The 17,568-nt window shown below is 42.6% G+C and overlaps 1 protein-coding gene across 1 annotated transcript in view; it reads right to left on the bottom strand.

Annotated features, from left to right (window-relative positions):
• The window catches only part of fto (FTO alpha-ketoglutarate dependent dioxygenase), a gene marked incomplete at its 5' end in the record, with an annotated part of 134,824 nt that overhangs the window by 74,231 nt on the left and 43,025 nt on the right, over nt 1-17,568 (bottom strand).

The following is a 17,568-nucleotide window of genomic DNA, read 5'->3' on the forward strand; positions in this document are numbered from 1 at the left end:
CACATCACCGCTAATCGGAGACATCCTGGCAAACCTTCGCCTCCAAGTCCTCCGTAGCCTCTAAGCTGGTTGAGAGAGAGTCAAATGAAAAAGGATCTGGCAGCCCAAATTAAATGCAGTGCTGTCAGCCACACTCAAATCCCTCTTTCCCCTCACCGTCTCGCTCCTCTTTTCTACCCTTCACAGACTCTCTCCCTCTCTGAATATCCTTAAATGTCTCAACCCCCCCTCCTTCTCCCAGCCTCTGAGAAGTGATGGATCTGTAACTCTGACTGACTCTGACGCCTTGTTAAGAACAGTCTCTTCCTGTCACAACCACCAGTCAAGCGCGTTCATTTCTTCCCATTAACAGTCACTTGCCTCCCCAGTCATCCAGCCGTCTCTTCAAAAAAACCCACAATGTAAGGGAACCTTCATTTCTCCTCCTCTCCCTCTTTTTTAATCCCTCTCTGACAATCCACCTGTCTGTCTTAATTCATGTGAAGATGGGTTTGATTGTATGTCTGTGTGTGTGCATGTGTGTGTGTTTCCAAAGGAGGGAAGTAATATGCTTACTTCCTCTACACCGCACAGGACAGGTGTCAAAACATGTGGCAGTGTGTGACTGATTACACCCGACTCCGAGGAGACACCAAAGATTACAGTGACCAGGGAGGAGGCAGGGCTGGCTGTACTCCCTATGGAAACTGTGCCTTTCAGTTTGGATCAAACCCCATCCTCCTGGGATGAGTGACAGGCTGAGAAAGTGGCAGAAAGTGCATTCAGACTGTATCACCATCTCAGCTGGTAGACGTCACATTGCCATGCTGGCCGCGCGGCGCGGTTTCAAGGTTTCAGGCACGACGCCGAGGAGAAAGTGATCCTGCAGCTGATCTGAAAACCTGCTCCAAAATGTTTCTGGGCTCGCTTGAATAAAACCAATGAATGACTACATAAACTATGAAAAGATACACAAGTTACTCTAATCCGTCTTGTGTTGATTAAAATAAAAAAAAAGCCAACATATACGTATAATGAGTGCACGGTTGTGTCAACCAGCAATGTTCTAAACTAAAGCAGAATCCCAAAACCTGTTCATAGTGTTCATATAGCTTCCTAATCAAAGCCATTTACAAATAATTAATTCTAAATGTTGAGCTGCTTGTAAAAAAAACATTGCTAATGCTATCTAGCATTAGGAAACTATGGTCCTACATATAGCTTAACCTGTTGATTCCAGAAAATCCCCACTGATGATAGAAATCCAGCTGTGTATAGCTCCATGTATTTTCAGCTAATCTGCCATCTTTTGATGAACACTGTCAACCTGGAGTTGAGTAAGTCGAAGCAAATACTGAGACCACCGACCCAAAACTCAAGCCTCCATATAATCTTAGGAATTTACTGCCACTCCGTGTACTAATCAGCATTAACTCGTTTATCTGTGGCTTATGTTTGTATTAAAATCATTAAAGTAAGAAAATGACGTTTATGATTGTTCATATGAAAATGGCCTTCAGGGAGATTATGGATAACTTGTTTTCCTAATACAACCTCTTCACACAACTTAGCATTGGTGTGGAGGCCAAAGTTACCAAAACACAACAAGATAATGAAATCAAACAGAAATAAAAATGAAATATCCTTAAATGCTTGTTTCTAGTCTGTTATTCATGGGGTTACATGACTCACAATTCAATGATTTTTCCATGAAAAAAAAAAATCACACACACACACATACACAAAGTATCAATAAACATGAGATTTAGTGTCAAATATCTAATGAACCATGTGTGCAGTAAATCTGAAGAAATTCCCTCAAGGCATTCCGGGGGATATTGAAATGAAGGGATGAGAAGGCAATGAAGAATCATAACCCCTCTGATACAGTAATAGCAGATGAAGATTACCAATGCATCATTGACACTGATGAACACTCACACCATTGAAGTTTGTATCTTCCTATTCTGTCAAATGGATTAAAAAAAACATCATGACCTCTGCTTTGGGGCAGTGTCTACATTTGTGAATGTGCATGTGAGAGCTTCTTTTTTAAGTTTGAGCTTCAGCACATTTTGTGATGTGCCTTCCAATTTTGACAGTTTTTATATTTTATTAAATTTTTTTCTGCTGTGAGAATGAGTGCATGTGTCTGTGTGCCCGAGCTGTGTGCACGTATGATCTTGTGTTTAGAGGACTCGGTGCTGAGAGAAGCCTTCAGGTTTAGCCCCAGGCTGATCCCCAGGCCATTTACACACCCCACTGGTTGTTTACTGGTCAAGCCCGGCCTCAGTCAGCCTCAGCCAGACCACGGTCGCTTTATCTCTGGGTCTGTGTTAACACTAATCAGCCCCCTCTTTCTTTCTATTTACCTCTCGATGACAGTAGCTGTCCTCAGCCTCCACCTCTCCCAGCCCAATGCTGACCACAGATGTCCTCCTGACCCAGGCCACATCCCGAGGTGAGCGTGAGGACAAGGAGAACATGGGTACCCCCAACCCCTGGTTTCCAGAACCTCAATCCAACCTTGTCTATTTTGCTACAGATAGGTATAAACATTTCCGGGCCTGTGCAGAGGCAGGGTAGGTAAACAATCGTGCGGCGAGACCGAGGTGATATTTTGGTTGGTGGAGAGCTGAAGTGATGATAGTGTTCCAAGTGAAGCCTGGCTGGAGGGAAGCCTGGGGCAGCTCACTAACACCCCGAGCCAGGACTGTATCTTAACACCAACAAGCATCTGTCTATTCCATCAAATAACAACATGTCACTCATTCTGCTAAGAAAAATACAGTAAGGAATATGTGGATTGCTGTATTCCTTTGAAACACCACTGAGTAGCTGTCACCAATCACATAGGAGCCGAGAAGCTAAAAAGGCAGGGAGGTTAAAAAAAAAAAGATGCATGCAGAATTGAAAGTTTACACTCCATAAAACAGAGCTACCAGCTGACCACCAGAGTGTCTGAGAAACTATTAACACCCCATGAAATGCCTTCGCTGACTCCAGAGCAGGACTTTCAGGGGACCCAAAGTACTCTTAAGATCACTGGCACTCTCTTATAAAGGAAACCTTTTTTACGTCTGCAGGCCACAAACGCTTACAACTCCCAGAGCCGACTTCCTTTTTTTTCTTCTAACCAGCTTGATAATCAGCTGCAATTTCTTACACCGGAGCACATCCTCTGAAAGAGGTAAACAAAGGCAACTGTAGCAGTAAACATTACAGAGTTTTGGCTGGTGTTAATTTGCTGGTGCCTCCCCCTTGAGTGCACCTCTGTCTGTAAGACTGGCAGCCTCCACGTCTGTCTGCTTGCCACCGGCATGAGTAAGAGCCAAGAAGCAAGCCAGCAGACTCCCGTTTGCCAAACTTTCTCTGTGGCTGCACCGAGGCAGGAGACGACTAATCCATCTTCTTGTTTCAGACTGTTGATCCAGAGCTTTGGCTCCTGAAAACAAAGCCAGAACTGCATCAATCATATCCAAATTAATCGTATGTGTCTGTAAGGTCAAATCTAAGTATTAATAAAGGTGAATGTGTGGCATTTTTCATGTCAGAAATTAACTAAAGGTTTACTTTACACTTAATATATGAGTTTTGCAGAAGTTAGTGCTTAAAGTTACTCCACCGGAAAAAAAACACTTTAAAACATACTTCATCACTTCAGCACCGAGAATAAACCAATGCAAAAAAATCAAGACCAATAGCACTCATTTCCCAAAATTTGCCCAAATCCATCACACCAAAGTCGATATGTTTACAAACAAACTGGAATTTGTGGCTATCAAACTTTATTGTGTTGTTAACTGACGTCCTCTTCGAGCATGGGCTTCTGGGAAATCAAAGATGGCGTTGTGGCAGCTCAAATGAGAATAAAACCTTAAAAAAGACAAACTTTCTCAAAGTGTCTTCAAGCCATGAGAATAGTCAACAAACCCTATATATTAAATTTTAATTACTTGAAATACGTGTTTGTAAGCGAGTAATGGTGAATTTCCTCCATTAAGGTATTGACAACATATTCGAGACATAAATCAACAACTAAAACTGGGTCCTAAATATTTTCATTTATCCCGTGTGGATTCTGGTCAAGTAACTTTAAGTAAAATGTTTTAAATGAATGCCCAGGCCTACTTAAAATACCTTCCTGAGCACCATAGGAGAAGTTTATAGGAACACACAGAGCACATCTCCGGACGCTTCATGGACTTTCCCCCCAGTTGAGGCTCAGCTGCTCTGACACCAGATTTCACAGGCCTTGGGAGTGGGAGTTTGGCAGACGCTCAGCTGCCGGCAACTCCCACTTCCAACTAATACGAGAAACTAATATCACTTTGACCGCTGGTGGAAAAAGGCATCAGGCACCTTGCTCTCTGTAATGGATAGCTTCTACTCACTGATATAAACAACTGGGGAGTTGTGATCCTGCCACAGCCAGTTCCAGTCTGCACAAGAGGATCTGTGTGTGTGTGTGTGTGTGTGTGTGTGTGTGTGTGTGTGTGTGTGTGTGTGTGTGTGTGTGTGTGTGTGTGTGTGTGTGTGTGTGTGTGTGTGTGTGTGTGTGCCACTGCTGAGTTACTCTGCACTTGAAAAGAAAAGGGGGGGGGGGGGGGGGGCGTTACCGGTGGAAAAATTATATTAGCCCCGAAAGAAATAAGCCCACACCACATTCACTTTTTGGTGACATCACACTTAAAGCCATAAAGTCGCTTGTGTGTGTGTGTGTGTGTGTGTGTGTGTGTGTGTGTGTGTGTGTGTGTGTGTGTGTGTGTGTGTGTGTGTGTGTGTGTGTGTGTGTGTGTGTGTGTGTGTGTGTGTGTACATATGTGTTTTCTTTTCCTGCTGTTCTACCTGCTGTCACATGATTACAGATGGCTCAAAATTGAGGCATATCTGAAATTAAATTTAGTCAGTTCCCATTACGTAAGATTGCTTGATAGTCTCTCTGTATGCCTGTGCGTGCATGCGTGTGTACGTGCGTGCATGCATGTGTGCGTGCGGTCAGAAAGGTGTCAACAGTGCTAGTCAGGATTGTCTCGCAGACCAGACTCACAACTTTGATGTATCGGAGGAAACAGTGAAGAAATGAGAGAAGCAAATCCAATAAAAATGTCCACTCAAAGATCAACCAGGGAAGGCTTTTTTCTTTTTTTTTTTGTTGCGTTTGTGTGTCATTTGTAATTCTCTGTACAACTTTGAGTGGTTGTACTACAAGAACCTATACAGCATAAACTTTATAACAATTCTACTGGACTTTATATTTACTAACAGTAAATCAGTAGTAAAACAATGAAGGAAGTGACATAATCGGTTTTGTTTACATAAAAGAAAGTTAAAGTGAAGCTCTTGAAAGCTTATCGACACAAGTGTGTATATTCTATTTGGAAAATGTTTATTTTTAGAGCATTAAAGAACCAAAATTTGTATTCTGTGTGTGTGTGTGTGTGTGTGTGTGTGTGTGTGTGTGTGTGTGTGTGTGTGTGTGTGTGTGTGTGTGCGCCCACGTCTCCGTGGTGACAGCAACCGAGGCCTTTCTGCCAGATTGACCCTTGCAAGGTCGCACCATCAATTATGTCAGCCAGTAAAATAGGCTTTGCTACACACAGCAGATTATATGGAGTGTAAAACATTAGAAAAATGTGTCTGAAACATCAGAGTAACATGTTTGAAGTGACAAAAGGTTGGGGGGAATAGAGACAGTCCTAAAAAGGGAAGACCCCTGACAAGTGATTTTGTTTGAAGGCATTGTAGCACACTCAAGTGGGCAGGGATGCTTTCTATGGCCCCTACGGCAGTCCATCTTCTGGGCAGAATACAAGCAGGATGGAAGGACATATGCTTTGCACGGGGTCAAATGGAGCAGAACTCACAGGCTTTTGTGGCGCTCCCTTTTGGTGGTGAGAAAGAAAAGGCAAATCTGTTGTCAAGTCGTAGTCCAAAGGGGCCACAAATATCACATAAAAATTCACCGGCCTGTTTTCTTGCAGGGCTTTTGTCTCCGTCTCATGATAAGGGGTGTGGATCCAGTTGGCCTTAATGGCTAAACCACATAGTTCTCGGTCTGAATGAGCTCTCCAGCACTGAGCCGGGGGGGGGGGGGGGGGGGGGGGGGGGGGTTATGCACGTACTCCTCTGCGGGCCGAGCCTGAATGTGTAATCCATCCATCACGAGAAGGCTCTGAGGGGCGCTTTGACTAATTCAAGACAATGAAGACAGAGCTGGACAGAGATGTTTGCGATGAGCGTGACACTCAAGCACCTTCTGCTCTGTTAAAACCACCGTTCTCTCTTTCACTATATGAAAGCCGAGTCTAGATTCGTGCTAGATAGCAGATTGTGATCAGCACCTCACTCTCCTGCCAGTTAAAAAGCTTTTTGCTGACTGGAGCCAAAGCCAGCCTTCCTAAGCCCTGGAGTTACACTGTTACACACACTGCACCATACTTCAGGTATTTAAAAATGCTAAACCAATAATAAAAAAAAAATATATATATATATATAAAAAAAAAAAAAACGGATTGCTATCCATCTAGATGTGCTCACAGAAAGAAATGTTGTTTAGGGAGTGGGGTTTGCCTGGAGGGACTGAAATGCTTTGCTCACAAAGTTTTGATCGACTACAAGAAGTCTGAAGTGTAGTGACTTTTCGGGGTTTGTTTGTTTTTTGACAGTTGATAGCAATGCCAGTTTCAGATATCAGTTCTACTATATTGATGTTAATATAGCTTCCTTTTCAGTTCTATTTATTTCTTTGCTGTTGACTGTTTCTGTTATGATTTTTGTTTTCTTATTTTACATTATATTCCTCCAAATGTTTCTACAAATGCTGACATATAGGGATTTACTTATTCTCATATATTTGTATAAATAGACTTGGAGCAACTAAAAAATGTTTCAACACCAGTCACTACATTGATGTATCTACAATGATAATACAGTATCCTGATCATATGCTTTATTACGTTCGCCAACGAAAGTTGGTGGCAAAGGTTATGCCTTTGGATGCGTGTATTTATTTAGTTTATTTTGCTTTAGTCAAGTTTTGTATGCATGTATGTATTCTAACAACTTTTCGCCAAAAGCCATTGACCTGAAATACATGAATCTTTCAGCGATGATTTGTCATCATCCAAAGATACACCAGTTAGATTTTCAGACACAGCAGCTCCTGGTGAGGTAAGACATTTCCTCAGTTGTGGACACGCTGGAGGTCTGCGATGAGCCGTCAGCTCCCCAGAAGCTGCCGTTAGCCGCCTGCTAACTGCTCGCCACTGCTAACTCCACTCCGGAGCTCGCAGCTAAAATCTCGATTCGACGAGTATCCAGAAATACCGGCATGAGCGAATTGACTCGGGTAGTGGTTCATCTGTGTGCCTCCACTCAATGTTTCATACGGTGATGCTGCTACCTGACAGGCCAGTTAGCATTGATACGAGCTAAGATGCTAGCGATGTTAACTCGGTTCTGCAAATAAATGTGGTATATATTGTAGCGAGTACCCGTTCTGGTTTATATTGTATCATATAGCAGACCAATGTTGTGCAAATGGAGCAGGCAAAGGCCAACATGAGTGAAATTAATAATGTTTTCATGTTAAAACAAAAAATTATTTGTTTGCATGTTTTTTTTTTGTTTTTTTATGATAGCCAATTTTGTTCATTGTTCATTTGATTTAAATTAAATGACATCCACCTGATGTGTTTTCTTCTCAGCCATTTAATCTTTATTACATTCATTAAACGTAATTGGAAACCAACATGTTTTGACAGCCCAGGTTTTAGAGACGTCTTCACTTTGCATTCTTTTACCAAGACCAGGTAGGAGGAAAAAAAAAAAAATCTCACAGTAATTATTCTTTCTTTTCATGATCATTAATGAGTACATTCTGTGCTTCACTCGAAGTCTCTGTGTCCCAGAACAGACAACCCAATGCAGGCTGTGTTTAATCTGCTGCTTTCCTATACATACCAATGGCAGCCCCGTTGCCTCAGACAATTCTCTCCGCACCACACGCCTATACAGTAATAGACAATGGCACACACCATGAAGCAGTTACATAAAAGTGGATTATGGACTCCCATACTCTATAAGATGCTGTCGACTTCAATCTAGCAAGGAAGTCACAGACACCCTACCAGCTTTTAGGTTTAACAATGCGTGTTCAACAGACCAGCACACGGTCTCAGGAGTTTGTGGAGTACATTGATATAATCTAATTAAGTAAAGGGAATTAAAAGTGAACACAGCTCACTTTGGATTGAGTTACACCGCTTAATTATTGAGATGAATCAAACATCTATATTACATTGTGGAGTGACATCAAAACGCAGTCGAGTTCAGACTTTCTTTCTTTTTGGTGACATTTGTGTTTGCTCAGTGGTTCTGGATTTGGTTTCATCTCTCAACAAAATAGCCCTTAATTATAATTCTGTTCAGTGGCCAATTCTCTTTGCAAGTGTTTCGTGTTTTTGATCAGCATTTTCAAAAAAAAACAAAAAAGGCCCCCGAGGACTTTTCAAACAATCTGTTCTTTCAAATACACATAACACACATTCAAATAAATGGAGATCAAGTACCTTATCAATTGATGGTGCAGTGAAGAACAAACACCACTGACTGGAATCTAATCTCTGTGTTTTCTGATGGTGGCAATTGTATTTTAAATAAAGGGAATAGATTTTGCAACTGCCAAACTTTTAACACACATTGGCTCAAAACGAAAAGCACACCTTAACGTTACAGAAGCTTTTCCAGGCGTTAACACAATATATTTCCCCTCCCACTGTGTTATGTGTGTACGTGCATGTGTGATTGCTCCTCGCCGAGGGAGGCTGATGAGAGCGACTAAAGGGTGTTTATGAGACTGTTAGCCAGGAGAGGATGCCGCCCTGCAGCTCTCGCCCAAATAAAAGAGCCATTTATTACATCCAACATGACCCTCTCATTACACACAAATAGGAATTAATGAGTGCTATATCGGGTGCTCCCAGCAGAGCGAGGCGGGGCCGACTAAAGGACTAGCGCTAATTACACTGTCCTACATCTCACCCATTTAACACCACCCATCAGATCGCTCTATCTGCAGGAGAAGGGGAGCTCGGATGGAAGGCTACCTTGAGCGAAGGCCGCTCTCAGGGCTCTGTGGAGAGGATTGATAGCTGAAACTGCAAAAACAGACACCATAGAAAAGACGGGATTCTCCTTTCAGACTGTGTTTTGTTCAGCTGGAAAACACACATCTCAGGTTTGATCTCTATTGGGTTAGCCTCTCCATACTGTCCATGTCTTGTTTTGAAAGGTGTGCGCAGACAAAAACTTCCCACAATGCTCCAAGGACTTGTACTTCCTCCTGACTGTGCTCACAGTCCAATGTTTACAGCATCAGCTTTTTTTTTTCTCCATTCCTTTCTGTTTTACTTCCCCACAGTCTCTGATTCTACCTAATCCTCCACCGTGATCTCTCTCTTCTCCTCAACCAGAACCTCTGCCCCCCCCCTCGTCTTGTTCCACCTCCTTAAGCCCCCTCCACACAATACATCTACACTCCAAAAAAAAAATACAATTATCATCAAAGATCTCCTTCCATATTTCCCCCTTTTCTTCGCGATTCTCCAAGCGAATCAGACAATTTTACACTGTCTTCCCATCAGAATCGCACCATTCTCTCCGCTCATTGTTTTCCAAGAGGGCTTCATGTACTTAAAAACCCCGATCGCTGCTTCGGTGAGTTTAAAGAATTAGCGAGGTAGCGAGGTGTTTAAGCAGCTGCTATTTCGTCGTACGAGTTGCAATGTTCAGATAAAAAGACTGATCGTGAATCAAATTATCACCGCTCTCGATGCATTGTGTTGAGGCCTGCCTCACAGATGAAAAGATGAAATGCTTAACCTGATGCTGCGGTTATACATGACTTTGTTTAATTTACAGTATCTACATCTTATATTCGTATTTTCCAATGTGTTTAGACGTTACGTGCTTGAAGAAACGTTGGAAAACAGAGAGCTTTGTTCGCATCTTAAGGTGGTCTTGTCTATTTTTGCGCCTGATTAGTTTTTAAAGGAGAGTTTTGGTTGTTTTGGTTCACACTGAGGATCTGTCACGGAGGTGAGCTGTTTCAGTTTCATTAATTGGTTTCACTTATTGTTTGACTAGGTGTGGGCGATATGAAGCCCTGGGAGGCTGTGACTGTGATTAGGGGGCTGTACAAACAAATGTGAAATGAAGTTGAAATGACATGCACATAAACATAATAAGGACATCAAACTGCAGGACCTGATGAGGATCCAGATTCTCAGTTAAATGATGTTACTGGAAGTGTGCACGGCGAGACTGAGGCACCACGGCTCCATTTTTGTCCCCCCCCCCCCGGCTCGAGAATCTCGGCAGCACATCGTGATATGCGCACTACTATTTCTGAACTCGGGGAAACATTGAACAAACTTCATATATTAAACACTCCAGAAGATTATTATAAAGCGACATAAAACTACATTAAATTAGACATGCTCTTAAACTCTTTTCTTTGTTTTTAGTGACAAGTCAGTGTGTTTCCCTGCATCTGTGGCAACATCTTTCACTGAACCACTTTGACATGATTGCATGCGAGAGTAAACAATTACACCTGGATCAAAGTACTGCAATAATTATATGTCAAGTGCTGGTTAGTAGTAATGTCTGCAGTCAGCTATGAGAGGGGCGGGCTTTGCTGAGAGATGCTCCGAAATCTCTCTTTCATCTTTTTATACTTTCTCTCCGATCAAGGCACTTTCGAGCACACACACAGACACTTGCATGTGTCTCTCTCGCTCTCTCTCTCTCTCTCTCTCTCTCTCTCTCGCTCTCTCTCTCTGCTGGTATGACACAGGAAGAAGCCGGGCCCTGCAGCCAACCCCGGCGTCCGCACTGAATGCGATTAAGCTGAGCAGTGATTAATCTGGGCTGCCCCATAATTCCTCTTTACCACTTTAATGGATGTTATCTCCCCTCCTCTGTAGGCTTATCTTGCTGATCGGGGCCAAGGATGAAGAGCGGCAGAGGAGGAGAGAGAGGGGGCTGGGGGGGGAGGGGGGGTGGCATGCGAGGAGAGGGAGAGAGTGTGTGTGTGTGTGTGTGGGGGGGGGGGGGGGGGGGGGGGGTAATCAAACCAAATCCATACAGAGGTAAGTAAATGAATAAGTAAGTAAATAAATAAATGCAGGGATTGAGCAAGCTGCTAAGCGGATAAGGCAGATCAGTCTCTGTAAAGTGCTCATTTGTTTTCTAAGAAGACGAGACAAGCCGCCTTCAAAGCTCACTGATACAGTAAAAAAAAAAAAAAACCACTGTCAACATCACAATTCACAGACAAACAAAATAAATTATCCAAACGGCTGTCAATAACACTTCCCACCCCCTCATTGTAGGGTATGAGGTATAGAGTACACTGCGGCTGGCCCTCATGTGGATGAGTTTTTGTTTATAAAGGCCGCCTTTCATTTGCCGTTTCCACATTGTGGCATGCGCTCAATGATGACCAGGTCCCTCTAATATATATTTCAATTTAACCGCGGCACTGAAACAAGTTTGCTCAGGTTGGTTTCTGCTGTACGCATGAAAAAACAAAAAGCTCCTCCAGGGTGAACTTTCAGGACAATGAATAACTTTCTAAACTTTGACAACAAGAGCATTGTTGTGACAAGCAGCCACCATGTGAGCATTTGCATATTTGTACCTTTATTCTACTATGTCACATCCAAAAATAACCAAGTACTGTAATATTTCAGTGCAGCTTGAAAATGTGAATATATACAACAACTGTACTAAAAAAAACCTCTATGTTTAAGAAAGCCACCACAGTTGCTTTGTAAAACTTTCACTTACATAATAAACTTGACTGCAAAGCTTCTTTCAAACTCTCTGAATCGGACGCTGACAAACAACAAGACAAAACCTGATAGCTGATTAAAAAAAAAGTCACACATCAATGGAGGGTTTTGCATTAGTTTTGTGAAGTTACAATAACTACTGTTGGAATTGCATTGAACTTAATATTTCATATTTGTTCTATTCGCTTTGCTGTAATTGGGGAAAAGTATAGATGGTGGTGATTATTTTAACTTGACTGTATTTCTAAATGTTGTTAAAGAGCATTCAACAATACAATCGTTTTTTGGGGGTGTTTTTAAAAACACAACTAAATACAACTTATTTCTACAAAGTTAAATAAACTAAGTTACAAATCCACATTTTTATTCTTATGACAAAATGCTGATATACATAAAATTCCTGAAGCTAAAAATGCTTTCAATGACTTTGAAATGGTAACTGTGTTTATAAAACTCACTCAACAATCCATTCAGCTTTTATTGTTGATTATTTATTTGTTTTCAATAACAAAATAAAGCTTGATTAAAGTATGTTACAAAGCCAAACTCAACCATTTCAATTCTCAGGACAATACATTAATATACATAATGGCTGAAGGTCCTGTGAGTTATTCAAGTGTATAACTGAGTAAGTGTGTTTGTAAGTATACTTTCATGTCGGGAAGGTAACTTGAGAGCTTAGCAATAGAACGACAGGGTTAAATCTGTTCCAAGCTCTTTTTTTTTTTCCCCCTTGCTTCGGCTTACCAGCGATGTTGCTGCGAGATTCTGTCATAGACAAACCTCTGTGGGATTCCATTCAATACTAGTGTACATCTTTAGGTACAAAGCTGCGGGCTGCATTGGCTCCAGGTAACATAAACGCTCCCTTCAAGCCACCGCGTATCTGCCCATGAAAATTCTCTAAAGGGGTTTAAGCATTTACGCAGAAACACTATCAGGCACTGCCGAAAATTCAGCTTACCCTGTTGAATAGGGACTTCAAAGAGAATTGCAAATACCTTTGCACCGCTACATTTTCTCCTCTCTCTCTCTCTCTCTCTCTCCCCCTCTTCTCTCTTTCTGTCTCTTCCTGCTTCTTTTCATTTTATATTTCCAAACACAAGCTGCTGCATGATGTAAAATGTATTATCAGTCATATATTTCCTCTTTAAATGAATAATAACAATAATCTGTGAGTAATTTCTCTTTTATACAGCTCCGTCTAAATAGGGCAAAGCGAGCACACTAATATACAGCTGCGGGTAAACAAGGCCATGCAATAATGAACACACGGATTAGGCCTCTAGTCTATGTTGTGCGATAAGGAAAAACAGCTGCTGCTATCCAGGTAACAGCACATATTGACTGTCAATGAAGGATAAACTACTGTGCAGCTGCACATTTACTTTCTTCATTCGCACTTTGGACACACCATCCTCACACACACACACACACAAGCCCGGACATAAACCAGTCCGTACACACACGCACACACACGCACACACACACACACAGTGAATATATGTGAAAGGACCACAAAGAATCAGAATATAATACACGCATAAGCCTATTTACGCCGCGTGGAGTTTCAAACACAAAACAATATGATGCATAAACCCAGTGTGATTTAATGTAAGAGATAATAAATGGCTTCATAATGAGCAATAAAAAGCCTCTTTAAACAGTTTACTGCTTAGTTCACACTTATAATTAATCTGGGTTCCATGTGTGCATATAAAGTGGGTATAAAAGTCGGCCCAACTGTGCGACTAAAGCTGCAAAAGAAAAATGACTGCTGGTAAACATCTGCGACGCGATTCAACCACAGCCTTTTAAAATGCTGCTTCTTTTTGAGGGTTTTTTTTTTCTTTCTCACCTGGACCCCGGCATTGCAACACACACCAATTTACACACACACACACACACACACAAAATCACTCCCTAAAATTATTTACGGTGAAAAGCACAACAGAAACCATAACATTTATAATGTTTTACAAAGCCATCAAATAAGTGGAGAGGGGATTAATTGCCCCGGCCCGACCTTAAAATAATTATTTTGAGCGGTGCAACTCTAAACTCCAATGAAATTGATACACTTTGATAATTAGATTCTTGGCACTGACCCGCTGAAGTCAATAAAGGTTATTAAGGCCAATTGCTGTCTAAACGCATTACGGGCAGAGTAAACTGTCCGTCGGAGGCCCCTGCTACTCCAGCGCCAATATGATAATCCATTCTCCGTCCTGGGGGTTTCTTCCCTAGCGCCTGTGTCTCCACTCTGCCATACAAAACCAGATTGGATTCGCTTAACCTTTCCAGGACTCTGATCAAATGAGCTCACACAGCAATAACATTTACATTGACCCCCCCCACCGCCAGCCCCTTCCTACCCCCTACACACACACACACACACACCCTCTCTCTTTTTTTAACTCAACCTCTCTGGCTCTGTTGTGACTGTACAGACTCTCCGTACCCCGACATCTCTCCTTCCTCTCCTCCTTCCTCTCCTCCTTGGCACGTTTGCTCAATAACCTAATCAGCTATTGACGGCGACCGGGCCGGGCTGTGTGTGATTGCGGCGCTACCCTCCTGAGCAGTGGCAGATTGTTTCCGAAGACCGTTATTACGGCGGAGGTGGAGAAGATGAAATGGTCACCAAAGCACATCTACACACACACAGCCACACACACACACGAATGCATGCATAAGAGGACAGCCCTCCATTATAAATCAGAAGGAGTAAATTTTGTTATACACAGAGGCAAGGGGGAGAGAGAGAGAGTGTGTTTTTGTATATGCGTGTGACCAATCCTTCGGAAAACAGGGGCTGACAGGCTGGGTGAACAGAGCAGAGGGAAGACATGGCCCCGATACCACTTCCTGTTTTGTACATCTTGAAGTATACAAATGTATTCAACTGAGTGGATTCCATTTATTATGAAAGTGGATTAATTTCCTTGATATGTGTTGAAAAGATTTCCATCTACAAGGCTCGTTCTCCTGTCAAAAGCGAGGGAGAAAAGTGCGAGGAGCGAGATGTGGCGAGATACCGGGAGCGAGAAAGGGAGAAAACAAGAGAAAGAAAGAACATAAAGAGAGAGGGAGAGAAAGTGAGGGAGAGAGAGGAAGACGACGACAGAGTGCGGTGAAATCTCTTTGCATCCGGTGGCTTTTGAAGTTGTGAGATGAGCAGCCACAGAAGTCAGGAAAGTGACAAATTAGGGAAAAAGCTGTACTGTGCAAGCAGAGCTGCTAAATCAATTAAAGTCATGCCGAGTGCATACATTAACATCAATGACACACGCACACGCACACGCACGCACGCACACACACACACACGCACACACACACACACACACACACACGGGACAGAGATGGGGGGGGGGGAAGAGAAAACAGGGATATGTGCTCATGGGCTCGCTGTCGCTTCTCCCCCACAGTGAAAAAAAAGAAAAGATTAAAAAAAGAAAGGGGGAGAGAAAAAAAAAAACACAGATATTTAAAATATTCTGCATAAAGCCAAGACTCCCGGTCTATTGTCACTCAGACGGTAGCTATTCATTGTGGCTAGTTTAAGGAAATGTCAGTATGTATGATAGCGACGATAGCGAGGGCCCTGAGGGAGAGCGGAGGCTGCGAGCCAGCCGCTGTCTAAACGGGACTCCGGCACCCTCGATCACAAGGGAGCGAAAAAACCTTTAAGTTAATGCCCTTCTTGCACTCTCCAGAACCTTTACCCTACACACACACACACACACACACACACACACACACACACACACACACACACACACACACACACACACACACACACACACACACACACCCACATAGCCACACTTGACGATTATTCAGGAGCCTCGCCTCTTTGTTTCTATCAGGGAATCCGCGTGAATTCATGAGGTACCGAAAAGAGGCGAGCGAGCAAGTGGACTTGTTTTGTTTCGGGCTGCCTTTATTTATTTATTTATGTATTTTATCAGAATGTCATTCAAATGGAAGGATGAACATTTGCATGACAACAGGCTGAGGAGCAGCAAAGGGAGCCCCAGGGAGAGACAGTATCCATAAACAGGAGCATAGTCACCCCCCCCCCCCCCTCCCCGCAACCCACCACCACCACCCCAATATTGCAATATTCTTCATACAGACTAACAAACGCACACATCCCACAGCACTGTGTGCTAAATATGACAATAAAGAGAGGAAGGCTGGCTGTTTGTATTGCTATTTTAGCAGGATAAAACAATAGGCAGTTTTATTGCCACAGCACCGTGTATAAAACAATACAGCGTCATTTTATAAAATCCTATTTAAAGAGACATATACTTATTTTAAAACACCCGTGGATATCATATTGGGCAACAAAAAAAATAATGCTGTATTAAAACACGCTCTGCAGGCACGCAAAAAAATCTAAGTAAATAAAATGGGCGCCGTGTGTGCACACAGTGGGTCACTTGTATTTTGCTAAATTACACTGTGCTGTCAATTGCCAGCTTGAAAATATAAAATATACGCAATAAAGGAATGTGTAAGGAGGGTGGAGAAACATAATTTAAATAACTCAAAGTAATTTAAAGGAATGAGTTTTAATCTAACAGCAAGAAAAGAGCACAGCTATCAAGACCTCCAAAAGGAAAATCTATAAGTCACATCTATAAAGTGCTTTTCATCAGCATATCACAGGTCGATGCATGTATGTAAATATTGCTGGCAAGAGCAATAATGTTGTCTTTCATCACAATAGTGAATCATTCTCTTTATGCGCACACAAGCGTATTATTTTCGCATAAGTTTCAATGTGTATTTCTGCACAAGGCATACTTGCTTTTGTGTGATTCAACATTGTCATTAATTGCATTTTGTGCCCAAGAATTTAATCTGTGAAATGAATGCACGAGTAAACACGTGTCGATGCAATTTGAGATATTACAAATATTTTTTTTAAAAATACTTTACGCACGTGTACATTGACATACTTCATCATATCTTTAATTCATGAATTTGTCTTGGATTTTTTTTTTTTTGCTTCTCTTAATAAGCAGCGTCATAATGGGTCTGGTTCAGTTTTTTCTCTATGTGTGTGCTGGAAGAGGAAAAACAATTGGACACATGCAAACGCAGACAGGGGACACAGTTGGCTTTGCCCATTAGAGAGAGAGGGAGAAGGGGAGAGGGGGAGAGAGAGAGAGAGAGAGAGAGAGAGAGAGAGAGAGAGAGAGAGAGAGAGAGAGAGAGAGAGAGAGAGAGAGAGAGAGAGAGAGAGAGAGAGAGAGAGAGAGAGAGACCTCACATCTCACTGATGCCCTTTTCTAAATACAGGTCCGAATCGCACACTTCATCTGGGCCCGGAGGTGGAGCTCCAGATGAGTTTAGCCTCTGTCGACTGACCCTCCTCAACCACCAACCCACCCTCTGCCAGGCTGAGAGAGAGAGAGAGAGAGAGAGAGAGAGAGAGAGAGACTATGACTGGAGCCGAGCAGTGTCGGCAGCACTGTTCTCCTCCAGCCCCTGTCTTTATCCCCGCCAGAGCATTAGATGTGATTACTGCTCAGCGCTCGACACTGACAGAGACAGAGAGCTCCCAGAGACAGCAGGAGCGGGTGAGAGACATAAAGAGACAGAGAGAGAGAGAGAAAGGAGAGAGAGAAGAGAGGGGAAAAAGAGGAGCACAGCCTCCTTCTTTCCCTGTGCTGCAGCTACAGTGATACAAGAGTGCCCCCTGCTGCTTCTGATG

The sequence above is a fragment of the Blennius ocellaris genome (assembly GCF_963422515.1).
Source record: "Blennius ocellaris genome assembly, chromosome: 1".
NCBI classification, from domain to species: Eukaryota; Metazoa; Chordata; class Actinopteri; order Blenniiformes; family Blenniidae; genus Blennius; species Blennius ocellaris.